The following is a 13908-nucleotide window of genomic DNA, read 5'->3' on the forward strand; positions in this document are numbered from 1 at the left end:
CTCCCATAAGGCCATCTGTTTTCTCTTCTTGGAAGAGTTGGGTCTGGCATTGCACAACTTGAAGCGGACAGTCTTGAAACCAGCTCACACCATGCTTTGGAGTAAATGTTCTGTCCCCAGATCCATTTGTTTCTAGTGTTGATGGGTATGGCTCTGCATCTTTTTGAAATCTATTTTGAGCCAAGATTTAGACTTGGGAATAGGCAAACTTTTTCTCTAAAGGGCCAGAGAGTAAATATTTTAGGCTCTTGCAGCATGAAAGCATCCATTGACAATGTATAAATAAATGAGCATGGCTGTATTCTAATAAAACCATATAATTTATTCTAATAACACATTATATGAAATTTGAATTTCATATAATTTTCAAATCTCACAAAATCTTCTTTTGAATTTTCAACCAAGTGAAATGTAAAAGCCGCTCTTGGCTCATGGGCTATGAGCTGTTACCCGCTGTTGCAGGTCATTCAAGCAAAACACTTAGTAAATGAGTTCTCCTTTGCTAACTGCTTATCTTACCAGAGTTTTGCACTGGGGCTCTAGACTACAAAGCTTTCATTAGTAACCATGTAATCTGCCTTGCTTTGCTGTTGTTCCCCAAATTTAGTGGTAGATTAAACCAAAGAAGGATTTGAATCCTCCTGGATCCCTGGCTTAACATCATCCTAATACCATCACAGCCCTTGTTACAGATAGGATGCCTGTGTCTTTCCAAAATTCACATATTAAAGCCCCAACTCCCTCCCCCAATGTGATGGACCTTGGAGATGGGACGCAGGCGGGCATTAGGATTAGATGAGGTTAAGAGACACCAGAGATCTAACTGTTCCAAGAAAAAAGCTAAGAGAAAAAGAGAAGCGGCCTTATTGGAGGATGGAAAAAACCAAGCCACAGTAATTTGCTGCTGTTTTCATTCCTTTGAAAGTTCAACCCTTACCAGAGAGCTTGTCCTCTCTTCACCATGTGACAACACAAGGAGAAGGCAGCCTTCTGTAAGCAAAATGGGGCTCTCCAGAACTCATCCATACTGGCACCAGACTTCAGGCTTCCAGGCTCCTGAACCCTAAAAAAATAAGTTTCTGCTAATTAAGCCACCAGTCTGGGCTATGAAGAGCCTTTAGTTATGACAAGCTGACAAAAGGCGATGCTTCATTGGGATCCCCAATATTTAATACCGAGGAGCAGGTGCTAGTGACATGCCACAGAGGTTTCGTTCTTGAATAATTTGAGAGCTCACTTGATTGGCCACAGGATTTATCTTTCTCATCGACTAGAGGAATAGATTTTACAAACTAATAAAATGAAAAATAATTGTCATCTACCATTTCATAAAAGATTATTTTGACATCCATTTCAATAATTCACAATTAGGATAGATGCTTTAATTGAGTACACAAACTTAAAAAACACACTAGCCTTTCTTTTTTTCTCTATTTTTCCAGGGAAAGGTAAACACCTTTTTTTTTTTTTTAAGCACAACTACAGAGTGTTGTGGAGGAAAGGCAGGCTCTACAAAGGTATAGTAAACTCATGTTATAATACTAATTAGGTGTCACATGTAAATACAATTATGATGTCTTGTATGTCCAAGACCCATCCCAAGGATTCAACATCCTGCCAATGTATTTTATTGAAAAAGAACAATAAAACACAGAAAAGTCCTCTATTTAAATTCATGTGTCAGAGTGAGATCCAAGATGGCGGCGTAGGTAAACACCTAAACTGCTGCCTCGCACAACAATTTCAAAACTACAACTAAAAGACAAAACGTCTATCACCCAGAACCACAGGAAAGCTGGCTGAGTGGAAGTTCTACAACTAGAAGGAAAGAGCAAACAGCATTGAGGGGTGCACAAGCGCTGAAAAGCTGAGGTACGGAGACGCGTGAATCGGGCTGGCAACAGGTGACTGGGAGCGCTGCTGTTTTCAACCCGAAGGGAGATAAGCTCCCGATTACTCCGAACTTGTTTCTGGGGAGACGCAGGGGACCCAAACTCCTACGGGGAGAAGCTGGACTGTCTGCCGTGGGGTCGGAAAGTGAGGGAGGCTTGCTTGCAGGGCTGCACGCAGGAACAATTGTTTATTGTGCTGGGGCGCGGGATGTGGCTTACTGGCAGCCATCGCTGTTTGCCACGCCCTAGCCTAGTGACGCCCTGAGACCCCGCCCTGCACAATCTACGAACCCACCCAAGCTCCAAGCAGCGGCTTTAGCATATGAATGGCCTGCCCTATCGCAGCTTAACCTAGCAAACTTGCAGCCCGGGTCTGACAGCTCCAAAACCTCCAAACTCCAAGCAAAGAGGAGAAAACGGTAGTTCTTGCTGTAGCTCCTGCTGGGTGGCCTCAGACAGTAGCTGACCTGCACCCCATTGGAGATCCAGAAGCCAGTGTACCTAGTGGTCAGTGTGAGACACCAGATTTCAACTCCTCACATCCATAAGTGATACATTCAAGAGGCAGACTCAGTGAGCACCAAAGCCCCACTGAAACAAGTCCTGCACCATAAGCGTGTCTCCAGCGCAGCAGTTCTTCTATTATAGACACAGCGGGTCCTCACAGCCAATTGGCCTGGAGGTCAATTCCTCCCAGTGTACCAACAGCAATCAAGGCTTAACTATACCAAGACTTTGCACTCAGCCCACAAAGGGGTGTACCAAAGGCGTCCACCTCAGGTGATTGGGGAGGCTGAGCTACTGGCCCCTATAGGTCACCTACCACACAAAGCCACTCCATCAACACAAGGAAGCAACAAAATGCAGAGACAAAGAAACATGTCACAAATGAGAGAAATGGAGGAAAGCAAACTAATGGACGACATAGAGTTCAGAACCACATTTATAAGGTTACTCAAGAATCTTCTAAAAACCGCCGAGAAACTTGATGAGACCTCCGAGGAGCTTAGTGAGACCTTCAAGGACCTTAATGAGAATGCCAAAAAAATGGAAAAGGACCAGTCAAAAATTCAGCATACACTGTATGAAATAAAGAATATACAGAAACTCAACTGTAGATCAACGTAGCCCAAGATTCAAACTAAAGATCTGAAATATGAGGAAACAAAAAACACCCAACCAGAAAAACAAAAAGAAAAAATCCAAAAATATGAAGATAGTGTAAGGAGCCTCTGGGACAACTTTAAGCGTACCAACATCCGAATTTTTGCGGTGCCAGAGAAGAGAAAGAGCAAAATATTGAAAACCTATTAGAAGAAATAATGACAGAAAACTTTCCCTACCCGGTGAAAGAAATAGACTTACAAGTTCAGGAAGCACACAGAACCCCATACAAGAGGAATCCAAAGAGGACCACACCAAGACACATCATAATTAAAATGCCAAGGGCAAAAGACAAAGAGAGAATCTTGAAAGCAGCAAGAAAAAACGGTTAGTTACCTACAAGGGAGCACCCATACGACTGTCAGCTGATTTCTCGGCAGAAACTATGCAGGCCAGAAGGGAGTAGCAAGAAATATTCAAAGTGATGAACAGCAAGAACCTACAACCAAGATTACTCTACCCAGCAAAGCTATCATTCAGAATTGAAGGTCAGATAAAGAGCTTCACAGACAAGAAAAAGCTAAAGGAGTTCATCACCACCAAACAAGGATTACATGAAATGCTGAAGGGTGTTCTTTAAGAAGAGGAAGAAGAAGAAAAAGGTAAAGATAAAAATTATGAACAACAAAATGACATCAAATACATACCTACCAACAAATGAATCTAAAAATCAAGTGAATTAAAAAATCTGAAGAAGAGAATGGACTGGTGAATATAATAGAATCAGGGACATAGAAAGGGAGTGGACTGACAATTCTCAGGGGGGAGGGGGTGTGAGGGGTGCGGGAAGAGACTGGACAAAAAGCTTACACCTATGGATGAAGACAGTGGCGGGGGGTAAGGGCATGGGGTGGGGTGGGGAATCAGGTGGAGGGGAGCTAGGGGGAAAAAAAGAGGAACACCTGTAATAATCTGAACAATAAAGATTTATTTTAAAAAATAAATAAATAAATTCATGTGTCAAATAATGCTAATAATCACTGGATTTTGGCTAATAAATTATAGAAAGATAAAGTCACTTCCTAGAATGTGTTTAAGAAAATAAGAGACTGCATGGTATTCCAGTGAAAAAACTAATTTAGAAACTGAATCAGAGAGAAAACTATTCCAACTCATGTGAAATAGTACACATTTTTCATCATGGCTGATTAGCCAATAAATTCTGAATAAAAATATGTAACTCTGATGTTTTAATCAATTAAGGGTTATGAGACATCTGCTCCAAAAATTCAAAGTCAATGGGATTGATTAATTTAATTTTTCTTGGCCTTACATTATTGTTGTTGTTGTTGTTGTTGTTATTATTACTTTCTTCAATAAAATAAATTTGTTGCCATTCCTCTTTAAAACAAAAAAGAAGAAAACAGACACACTTGAAGAAGGTCTTGAAAAGGAAAACTAAAATGGTCTGAAGGATTCCATCATGAAGCTACAGGCAATACCTTTAATCAATAGAGAAAAACACAAGTTGCCCAGAAACATATAATATCTGAACAATCTTAAATAGTGTACAGTTTCATTCCACCAATATCCTATTATGACATGCAGATTGCTCCTCTTTTTTACTATTATAAACAACAGCAAAATGAATGTCTTTTTAGGAAAATTTTTAATCACATAGTGTGGCATTTCTTTTTAACTTAGTAAATATTTAGAAAATATTTACATGGTTAAAAAATAAAAGTATATTCAAGTAAATTTCCTGACAAGTTATTCTTCTTTGCCCTTCTGTTACCAGGTCTCCTCCACAGAGGTAGCCAATATTATTGAATTGCTCAGAGTTATGCCAGAGACCTTTTGTGCATCCTATGTAATAAAAGTGTAGTATGAAAATTGTCCCCTCAACCAGTTGTCTGGGAGTTTGACTAGGGGGTGGGGCTGGCCAAGGGAAGGGAAGGAGGCCCCGTCTGGTAGCTGGCAGCCGCTAGGGACCCTACCAGTGCACAGTCCTCTTTTATGCTACAAATGATAGCATACACGATGTTATCATCTCATTTGTTTTATTTTTAAAATATATTTCTACTGATTTCAGGGAGGAAGGAAGAGAGAGATAGAAACATCAATGATGAGAGAGAATCACTGATCGGCTGCTTCCTGCACACCCCACACTGTGGATGGAGCCCACAACCTGGGCATGTGCCCTGACCAGGAATCCAACTGTGACTTCCTAGTGCATAAGTTGATGCTCAACCACTGAGCCACGCTGGTCGGGCTCATTTGTTTTATTTTTTTTAATAAAAAATAAAATAAATGTAGAAGGACTTTTTATATCAGCAAATAAAAATTTCATTTATTATTTTTTATTCCTGTACAGTATTCCATTGTGTGGATCTACCAAAATTTATCTAGTTATCTACTGTAGAACACTTAGGTGTTTCTCAAGCTTTTTTATTACAATGTCACAATGAAAAACCTCCTCATATTAATTCATTTCAAACACATATGAGTGTATCTTTAGGATAAATTCATTAAAATGTAATTCCTTAGTCAAAGAATACATGCATTTTTACATTTTTAAAAAAATTCTTTATTGTAGAAAGCATTACATATGTCCTCTCTCCCCATTGTCCTCTCCCAGCTTGCGCGCACCGCGCCCTCCTTCCCCCCCCCCCTCCCCCCCCCGCCCCCCCCCCCGCAGCCCTGGCTGTCACACCCCCCATTGTCTGTGTCCATTGGTTATGCTTATATGCACACAAGTACTTTGGTTGATCTCTTATCTCTCCCCCATCCCCCACCATGCTCACCATCCCCACCTTCCCTCTGAGGTTTGACAGTCTGTTCAATGAATCTGTGTTTCTGGATCTGTTTTTGTTCATCAGTTTATGTTGTTCATTATAGTCCACAAATGAGTGGGATCATGTGATACTATCTTTTTCTGACTGTCTTATTTCGCTTAGCATAATGCTCTCCAGGTCCATCCATGCTGTTGCAAATGGTAACAGCTCTTTCTTTTTTACAGCAGCATAGTATCCCATTGTGTAGATATACCACAGCTTTGTAATCCACTGATGGGCAATAGGCTGTTTCCAAATCTTAGCTATTGTAAATTGTGCTGCTATGAACATAGGGATGCATATGTTTTTTTCTGATTGGTGTTTCTGGTTTTTTGGGGATATATTCCTAGGAGTGGGATTACTGGGTCAAATGGGAGTTCCATTTTTAATTTTTTGAGGAAACTCCATACTGTTCTCCACAGTGGCTGCACCAGTCTGCATTCCCACCAGCAGTGTATGAGGGTTCCTTTTTCTCCATATCCTCACCAGCCTTGTCATTTGTTGATTTGTTGCTGATAGCCATTCTGACAGGTGTGAGATGATACATTATTGTAGTTTTGATTTGCATCTCTTGGATGATTAGTGACTTTGAGCATGTTTTCATATGTCTCTTGGTTTTCCATATGTCCAGTTTCAAAAAGTATCTATTTAGGTCCTTTACCCATTTTTGATTGGATTATTTACTTTCCTTTTGTTAAGTTGTATGAGTTCTCTGTAGATTTTGGAGATTAAACCCTTATCAAAGATAACATTGGCAAATATGTTCTCCCATGCAGTGGGTTTTCTTGTTTTGTTGATGGTTTCTTTTGTTGTGCAAAAACTTTTTCTTTTGATGTAGTTCCATTTGTTTATTTTCCCCTTAGTTTTCATTGTCCTAGGAGATGTGTCAGTAAACATATTGCTACGAGCTATAGCTAATATTTCGCTGCCAATGTGTTCTTCTAAGATTTGTATGGTTTCCCGTCTTATGTTGAAGTCTTTTACCCATTTTGAGGGGGGTTTTTTTTGTGTGTATGGTGTAAGTTGGTGATCTAGTTTCATATTTTGGCATGGATTTGTCCAATTTTCCCAACACCATTTATTAAAGAGGCTATCTTGACTCCATTATATGCTCTTGCCTCCTCTGTCAGATATCAATTGAGCATACTGGTGTGGGTCGATTTCTGGGTTCTCTGTTTGGTCCCATTGGTCTATATGTCTGTTCTTGCGCCAATACCATGTTGTTTTGAGAACAGTGGCTTTGTAGAATAACTTGATGTCTGGTATTGTGATCCCTCCAACATTGTTCTTTTTTCTTAAGATTGCTGCGGCAATTCCAGGGGTTTTTTTATTCCATATAAATTTTTGGAGAGTTTGTTCTAGATTTGTGAAATATGCCGTTGGTATTTTAATGGGGATTGCATTGAATCTCTAGATTGCTTTGGTAGTATGGACATTTTTATGATGTTGATTCTACCAATCCATGAACAAGATATATTCTTCCACTTGTTTATATCTTCCTCTATCTCTTTTTTCAAAGTCCTGCAATTTTCCAAGTACAGCTCTTTTACCTCCTTAGTTAAGTTTATTCCTAGGTATCTTAATTTTTTTGTTGCAATGGTAAATGGGATTTGTTTTTTAGTTTCTCTTTCTGTGAGTTCATTATCTGTGTATATTAAAGTCTAAGTGACCGAATGACCTAATACCAGAACAACCGGTTGACTGGTCGCTATGATGTGTACGGACCACCAGGGGGCAGAAGCTCAACACAGGAGCTGCCCCCTGGTGGGCAGTGAGCTCCCATAGTGGGAGTGCTGCTCAGCTGACCAACCCAGCGGCAGCCCCTCACTCCCTCAGTAGTCCTGCTGGTCCAATCTCTGGAGAACAGGCCATGCACCAATGGACCAGTGCCACTGGCATGATCCCGACAGTGCCACCGGCCACCTGGAAGCTGGCCTTGGGCACTGTGGTCTCTTCCCCTCCCTAGAAGCTCTGCAAGGAATAAATGATATAAAAGCAGCCGCCAGGTGGCTCCCGACAACCACTGTGAATGTCAGCAGGACAGATCTGGATCCTGGGCCAGCAAGGGCATCCCACCATTTGCCCTGAGGGCTGATCACATCTCAGCCCCCCTCCACCCTCCTCAGGACAGGCGCCAGACACAGGGCTCACAGCTGGTGAGCACCACTGTGGCAGCTCAAGCCACTCCCCATTGAGACTGACTGGACGCAAGCCCGCTGTAGGCACAGTGGGCCAGGATGAGTGGGAGCAGCAGTCAGGAGTGGCAGGTGGCATGGGACCGTGGGTTTTGGCCCGATCCCTGCAGGCCACTCCGCGGGACCCCCAACCATGCACAAATTTGTGCACTGGGCCTCTATAGTTTTTTATAACAGGCAACTTGTGCTTCTTAACCCCTTTTGCCTTTTTCACTCCTTCTTGAAGTCCCCTCCCAGATGGCAGTTTATTCTCTATAAGTCTGTTTCTGTTTTGTTTGTTTTGGTTTTTAGATTACACATATAAGTGAAATTATATATTTGTCTTTGTCTGACTTATTTCTCTTACCATAAGACCTTCTAGGTCCATCTATGTTGTTACAAATGACAAGATTTCATTCTTTTTTATGGCTGAATAATATTCCATTGTATATATGTACCACTTCTTTACCCATTCATTATAAATGGACACTTAAGCTGTTTCTATATCTTGTCTGTTGTAAATAATGCTGCAATAAACATAGGGGTGCATATATCTTTTTGAATTAGTGTTTTGGATTTCTTTGGATAAATACCCAGAAGTGGAATTGCTGGGTCATATGGTAGATCTACTTTTAAATATATGTTTTTATTGATTTCAGAGAGGAAGGGAGAGGGAGAGAGAGATAGACACATCAATGATGAAAGAGAATAATTTATTGGCTGCCTCCTATATACCCCATACTGGGGATTGTGCCCACAACCTGGGTATGTGCCATGACTTGGAATTGAACCATGACTTCCTGGTTCATAGGCCGATGCTCAACCACTGAGCCACACTGGCCAGGCTAATAGATCTATTTTTAATTTTTGAGGAACCTTCATAGTAGCTGCACCAATTTATAATCCCACCAACCATGCATGAGGGTTCCCCTTTCTCCATATCCTTGCCAGCACTTGTTTGTTGATTAATCTTTTTAAAGATTTTTAATTGACTTTTAGAGAGAAACATTGATGTGAGAGTGAAACACTGATTGGCTGTCTTCTGCACGCCTCCCACCAGGGATTAAGCATGCAACCTGGATATGTGCCTTGACCAGAAATGGAACTGACAACCTTTTAGTGCATGGGACGATGCCTGAACAATTGGGCCACACTAGCCAGGGCATGTTGATTTATTGACGATCGACAGGTCTCATTGTGAAGGTTGTTTTTGTTTGTTTGTTTTTACATTTCTATGATGATTAGTAACGTTGCGCATTTTTTCAGATATCTATCAGCCATCTGCATGTACTCTTTAAAGAAATGTCTATTCAGGTTCTCTGCCCATTTTTTAATTGGATTGTTTGAGGTTATTTGGTGTTGAGTTGCAAAAATTTCTTATATAGTTGGATAGTAACCCTTTATGGGATCTATCACTGGCAAATACCTTCTCCCATTCAGTGGGCTGTCCTTTTGTTTTGTTGATGGTTTCTTTTGCAGTGCAAAACTTCTTAGTTTGATGAAGTCCCAGTTGTTTACTTTTTTTCTGTGTGTGTCCCTTGTCTGAGGAGATATATCTAAAAATATTGCTATTAGTTATGTCGAAGTGTTTACTGCCTATGTTTTCTTCTAGTTGTTTTATGATTTGTTTTACATTTATTTTTTAAAATCCTCATCTGAGGATATGTTTTTCATTGATTCTAGAGAAAGAGGGAGGGAGAGGGAGAGAGAGAGAGAGACATTGACATAAGAGAGAAACATTGATTGGCTGCCTCCTGGACATGCCCAGACTGGGGATCAAACCTGTAACCTGGGTATGTGTCCTGACTAAGAATCGAACCTGTGACCCTTTTTGTGCACCACAGGATGGTGCTCTAACCAAATGAGCCATACCAGCCAGGGCTACATTTATGTTTTTAATCCATTTTGATTTTTTTATATGGTGTAAGAAAGTGGTCTAGATTCATTTTTGCATGTATCTGTCCAGTTATTCAAACACCATTTATTGAATAGATTGTCTTTACCTCATTGTATATTATTGCCTCCTTTGTCATAGATTAATTGACCATATAGGCATGGGCTTATTTCTAGGCTCTCTACTGTTTTATTGATCTTCCTATCTGTTTTTACACCAGTATCATGCTGTTTTGAGTAGTATAACCTAGTAGTATAGTTTGATATCAGGTAGTGTGATCCCTTCAACTTCATTCTTTCTTAAGATTGCTATGGTTATTTGGGTCTTTTGTCATTCCATATAAATTTTAGGATTATTTCTTCTAATTCTATGAAAAAAGCCATTGGTATTTTGATAGAAATTCCATTGAAGTTGTAGACTGCTTTGGGTAGTATGAGTATTTTAAAGATATTAATTCTTCCTATCCCTGAGCACAGTATATCCTTCCATTTATTTGTCTTCTTCAATGTCTTATAGTTTTCTAAGTCTTTTACTTCCTTATTTAAATTTATTCCTAGGTACTTTATTTTTTTTTTATGCAATCGCAAATATGATTATTTTTAAGTTTTTCTGATAGTTTATTATACTATCTAATAAAAGAGTAATATGCAAATTGACCATCACTCCAACCCACAAGATGGCTGCCCCATGTGGACACAAGATGGCCGCCACAAGATGGCCAGCAGGAGAGGGCAGTTAGGGGGGACCAGGCCTTCAAGGGAGAGCAGTTGGGGGCGATCAAGCCTGCAGGGGAAGGCAGTTAGGGGTGACCAGGCCAGCAGAGGAGGGAAGTTGGGGGTGACTGGGCCTACTGGGAAGAGCAGTTGGGGGGGACCCAGGCCTGCAGGGGAGAGCAGCTGGGGGGGACCAGGCTTGCAGGGGAGGGCAGTTGGGAGGGACCAGGCCTTCTGGGGAGGGCAGTTAGGGGTGACCAGGCTTGCAGGGGAGGGCACTTAGGGGCAATCAGGCTGGCAGAGGAGCTGTTAGGTATTGATCAGGCTGGCAGGGGAGTGGTTAGGGGGTGATCAGGCTGGCAGGCAGAAGCGGTTAGGGGCAATCAGGAAGGCAGGCAGGTGAGCAGTTGAGAGCCAGCAGTCCTGGATTGTGAGAGGGATGTCCGACTGCCCATTTAGGCCCAATCCCTGGTAGGCCTAAATGGGCAGTCGGACATCCCTTGAGGGGTCCTAGATGGGAGAGGGTGCAGGCTGGGCTGAGGGACACACCCCGCCCCCCGTGCATGGATTTCATGCACCAGGCCTCTAGTCCCATATAATAAAACCCTAATATGCAAGTCAACCAAACAGTGGAATGACTGGTTGCTATGACATGCACTGACCACTAGAGGACAGACGCTCAATGAAGGAGCTGCCCCCTGGTGGTCAGTGCACTCCCACAGGAGATGCCCAGAGACGCCCAGAAGCCAGGCTCACAGCTGGCGAGTGCAGCGGTGGTGGCAGGAGCCTCTCCTGCTTCCGCTGCAGATAGGCCTTAAGGAGCAAGGGGTCCCAGACTGCAAGAGCCCCAGACTGCAAGAGGGATGTCTGACTGCCAGCTTAGGCCCGATCCTCCCGGGGATCAGGCCTAAGCCAGCAGGCATACATCCCCTGAGGGGTCCCGGACTGCAAGTGGGCGCAGACCAGACTGAGGGACCCCCCCGCAGTGCACGATTTTCATGCACTGGGCCTATAGTTGATGTATAAAAATGCAACCAATTTCTGAATATTAATTTTGTATTCTGCTACTTTACTGAATTTATTCATTAATTCTAATTGTTTTTTTTGGTGGACTCTAGGATTTTTCTATATGTAGTATCATGCCATCTGCAAATAATAACAGTGTTACTTCTTTCTTTCTAATTTGGATGCATTTTTTTTTCTTGTCTGGTTGCTGGGGCTGGGACTCTGATACTATATTGACTAGAAGTCGTGAAGGTGGATATCCGTGTCCGATTCCTCATCTTAAAGAAGCAAACTGAACCTGACCACCACTTGTGCCAGTCTTGGGACACTTTGGTGGGTGCTACAGCGTGAGCTAAGGACAACTGCCACTGATGCTGGGCCTGTGCTGCTAAGTTGGAACCACACTATAGGCCAAGACTGGCCACCACTTATGCTAGGTTTACAGCCACTTGATGGAAGTTAAAATGCAAGTTGAGACTATTTGCCACATATGTTGAGTTTGAAGATGTTTGGCAAGAGTTACAATATATGCAAGGCCAGCTGCTGCTTGTGTGGGGTTGGTGGACCTTTGAAAGTCTACACTGAGTGGCCAGATTATTACGATCTCTGAACGCATAATAATCTGGCCACTCAGTGTATATCCTATATAATAAAAGGTTAATATGCAAATTGTCCCCTCAACCAGGAGTTCAACCAGCAGGCAGGCCAGCCAACTGCCCATGTCCCCTCCCCCTGACCAGGCTGGCTGGACCCCAACCATGCACGAATTCATGCACCAGGCCTCTAATACACACACACACACACACACACACACACACACACACACACACACACACACACTGAGTGGCCAGATTATTATGCGTTCAGAGATCATACTAATCTGGCCACTCAGTGTATAGCATGAGTCAAGGATAGCCTCCACTTGTATTGGGTTTGTGGTACTTTTGATTAACATTGTAATAATCTGATTATTATTAACAGAAGAAGTAAAGGGAACCTAGATAACATAGGCATGCTACTTATACAGCTTTGCTAATTTAATACTCTCCACATCTGTTCCCCATTGATCGATTGGGGAAAGGGACTGGACAAAGGCAGTTTGGATGCATGCCCAATAAGGTCTGGGTGATGTGGGAAGATGTTTTTCTGTCAGTCACACCTGGAAGCGAGTCAGTGGCCAGAATAGGCGTGGCCACTGCAAGGGCATAAAACCTGAATATTTAAACTTCTCCAGGGATGGGAAAACTTTTTGACTCGAGGGCCACAATGGGTTCTTAAACTGGACCGGAGGGCCGGAACAAAAGCATGGATGGAGTGTTTGTGTGAACTAATATAAATTCAAAGTAAAGGAGCGGAGGGGAGAGCAAGAGAACCCTCCGCTCTTTCGGCTCCGCGGGCCTGACAGAACAGCCAAACGGGCCAGATCCGGCCCGCGGGCCGTAGTTTGCCCACGGCTGTTCTAGACAAAAGGAGTTTTCTCTCTTGGCTCTTGGCTCTCTTGGCTGGCTCGCTTGCTGTTTGCACCTGACTCCTGTTGCAGGGGGAACACTCCCCTGCATTTGCCTATGTGGCCCACGGCTATGTGAGCTCCACACAACGGACTAATAGACTTTAATAGCCTGATGTTCAGCCGGCCGGATGCAACATGGAATGGAGGCTCTAATGCTGGCTTTGCGCTTGGCTCTGCTGAACCCCAGGGGCTACCCCGTTTTCAGGACTGGGTTAAGGGGTATGGGACTTTGGACCCAAGGATTGTAATTCCATATACATAAAACCTTTTACCACATCTCATTCACCTGTGCAAAGCTTAGAAAATTCATTTCCTAAAGCTATTTTAAGAACTTTGCTCCCGTGAGCAACAGAGACGTTTGATTCTTGGGTAACACTTTGCATGAATCTGCTGCACTGGTTGAGGTGGCCCTGCCTGTGAGGAGCTGCGGGAAGAGCTGGGCCAGGCGAGTGATTGGGTGGAATGGAGTCTCAAGAGGACCATCAGGCGGGACACAGGCTGTCAGGTAAATGACAACACAGATTAGAAGCTGCCTGGACACTGGCTGGGTGGAAGGAGAATGCAACTAGGGGACAATGGCATCTGCCAGCACTTCCCTCCCTAGAGAGAGGTGCTCTGGCCCCTGTCCCTCCAGCCCTTGCCATTCAAGAGCAGTGTAGATCTGACCATCAAACCTTAGAGGGAAGGCAGGGGAGGGTAGGGGGAAGGGGGAGAGATCAACCAAAGGACTTGTATGCATGCATATAAGCATAACCAATGGACAAAGGCACTAGGGAAGTAAG

General features: G+C 42.9%; 1 protein-coding gene across 2 annotated transcripts in view; it reads right to left on the reverse strand.

Annotated features, from left to right (window-relative positions):
• The window catches only part of GXYLT2 (glucoside xylosyltransferase 2), a 155828-nt gene that overhangs the window by 83217 nt on the left and 58703 nt on the right, over positions 1-13908 (reverse strand). The gene's annotated exons all lie outside the window — the stretch shown is intronic.

This window comes from Plecotus auritus (assembly GCF_963455305.1).
Source record: "Plecotus auritus genome assembly, chromosome: 6".
In the NCBI taxonomy this organism is placed as follows: Eukaryota; Metazoa; Chordata; class Mammalia; order Chiroptera; family Vespertilionidae; genus Plecotus; species Plecotus auritus.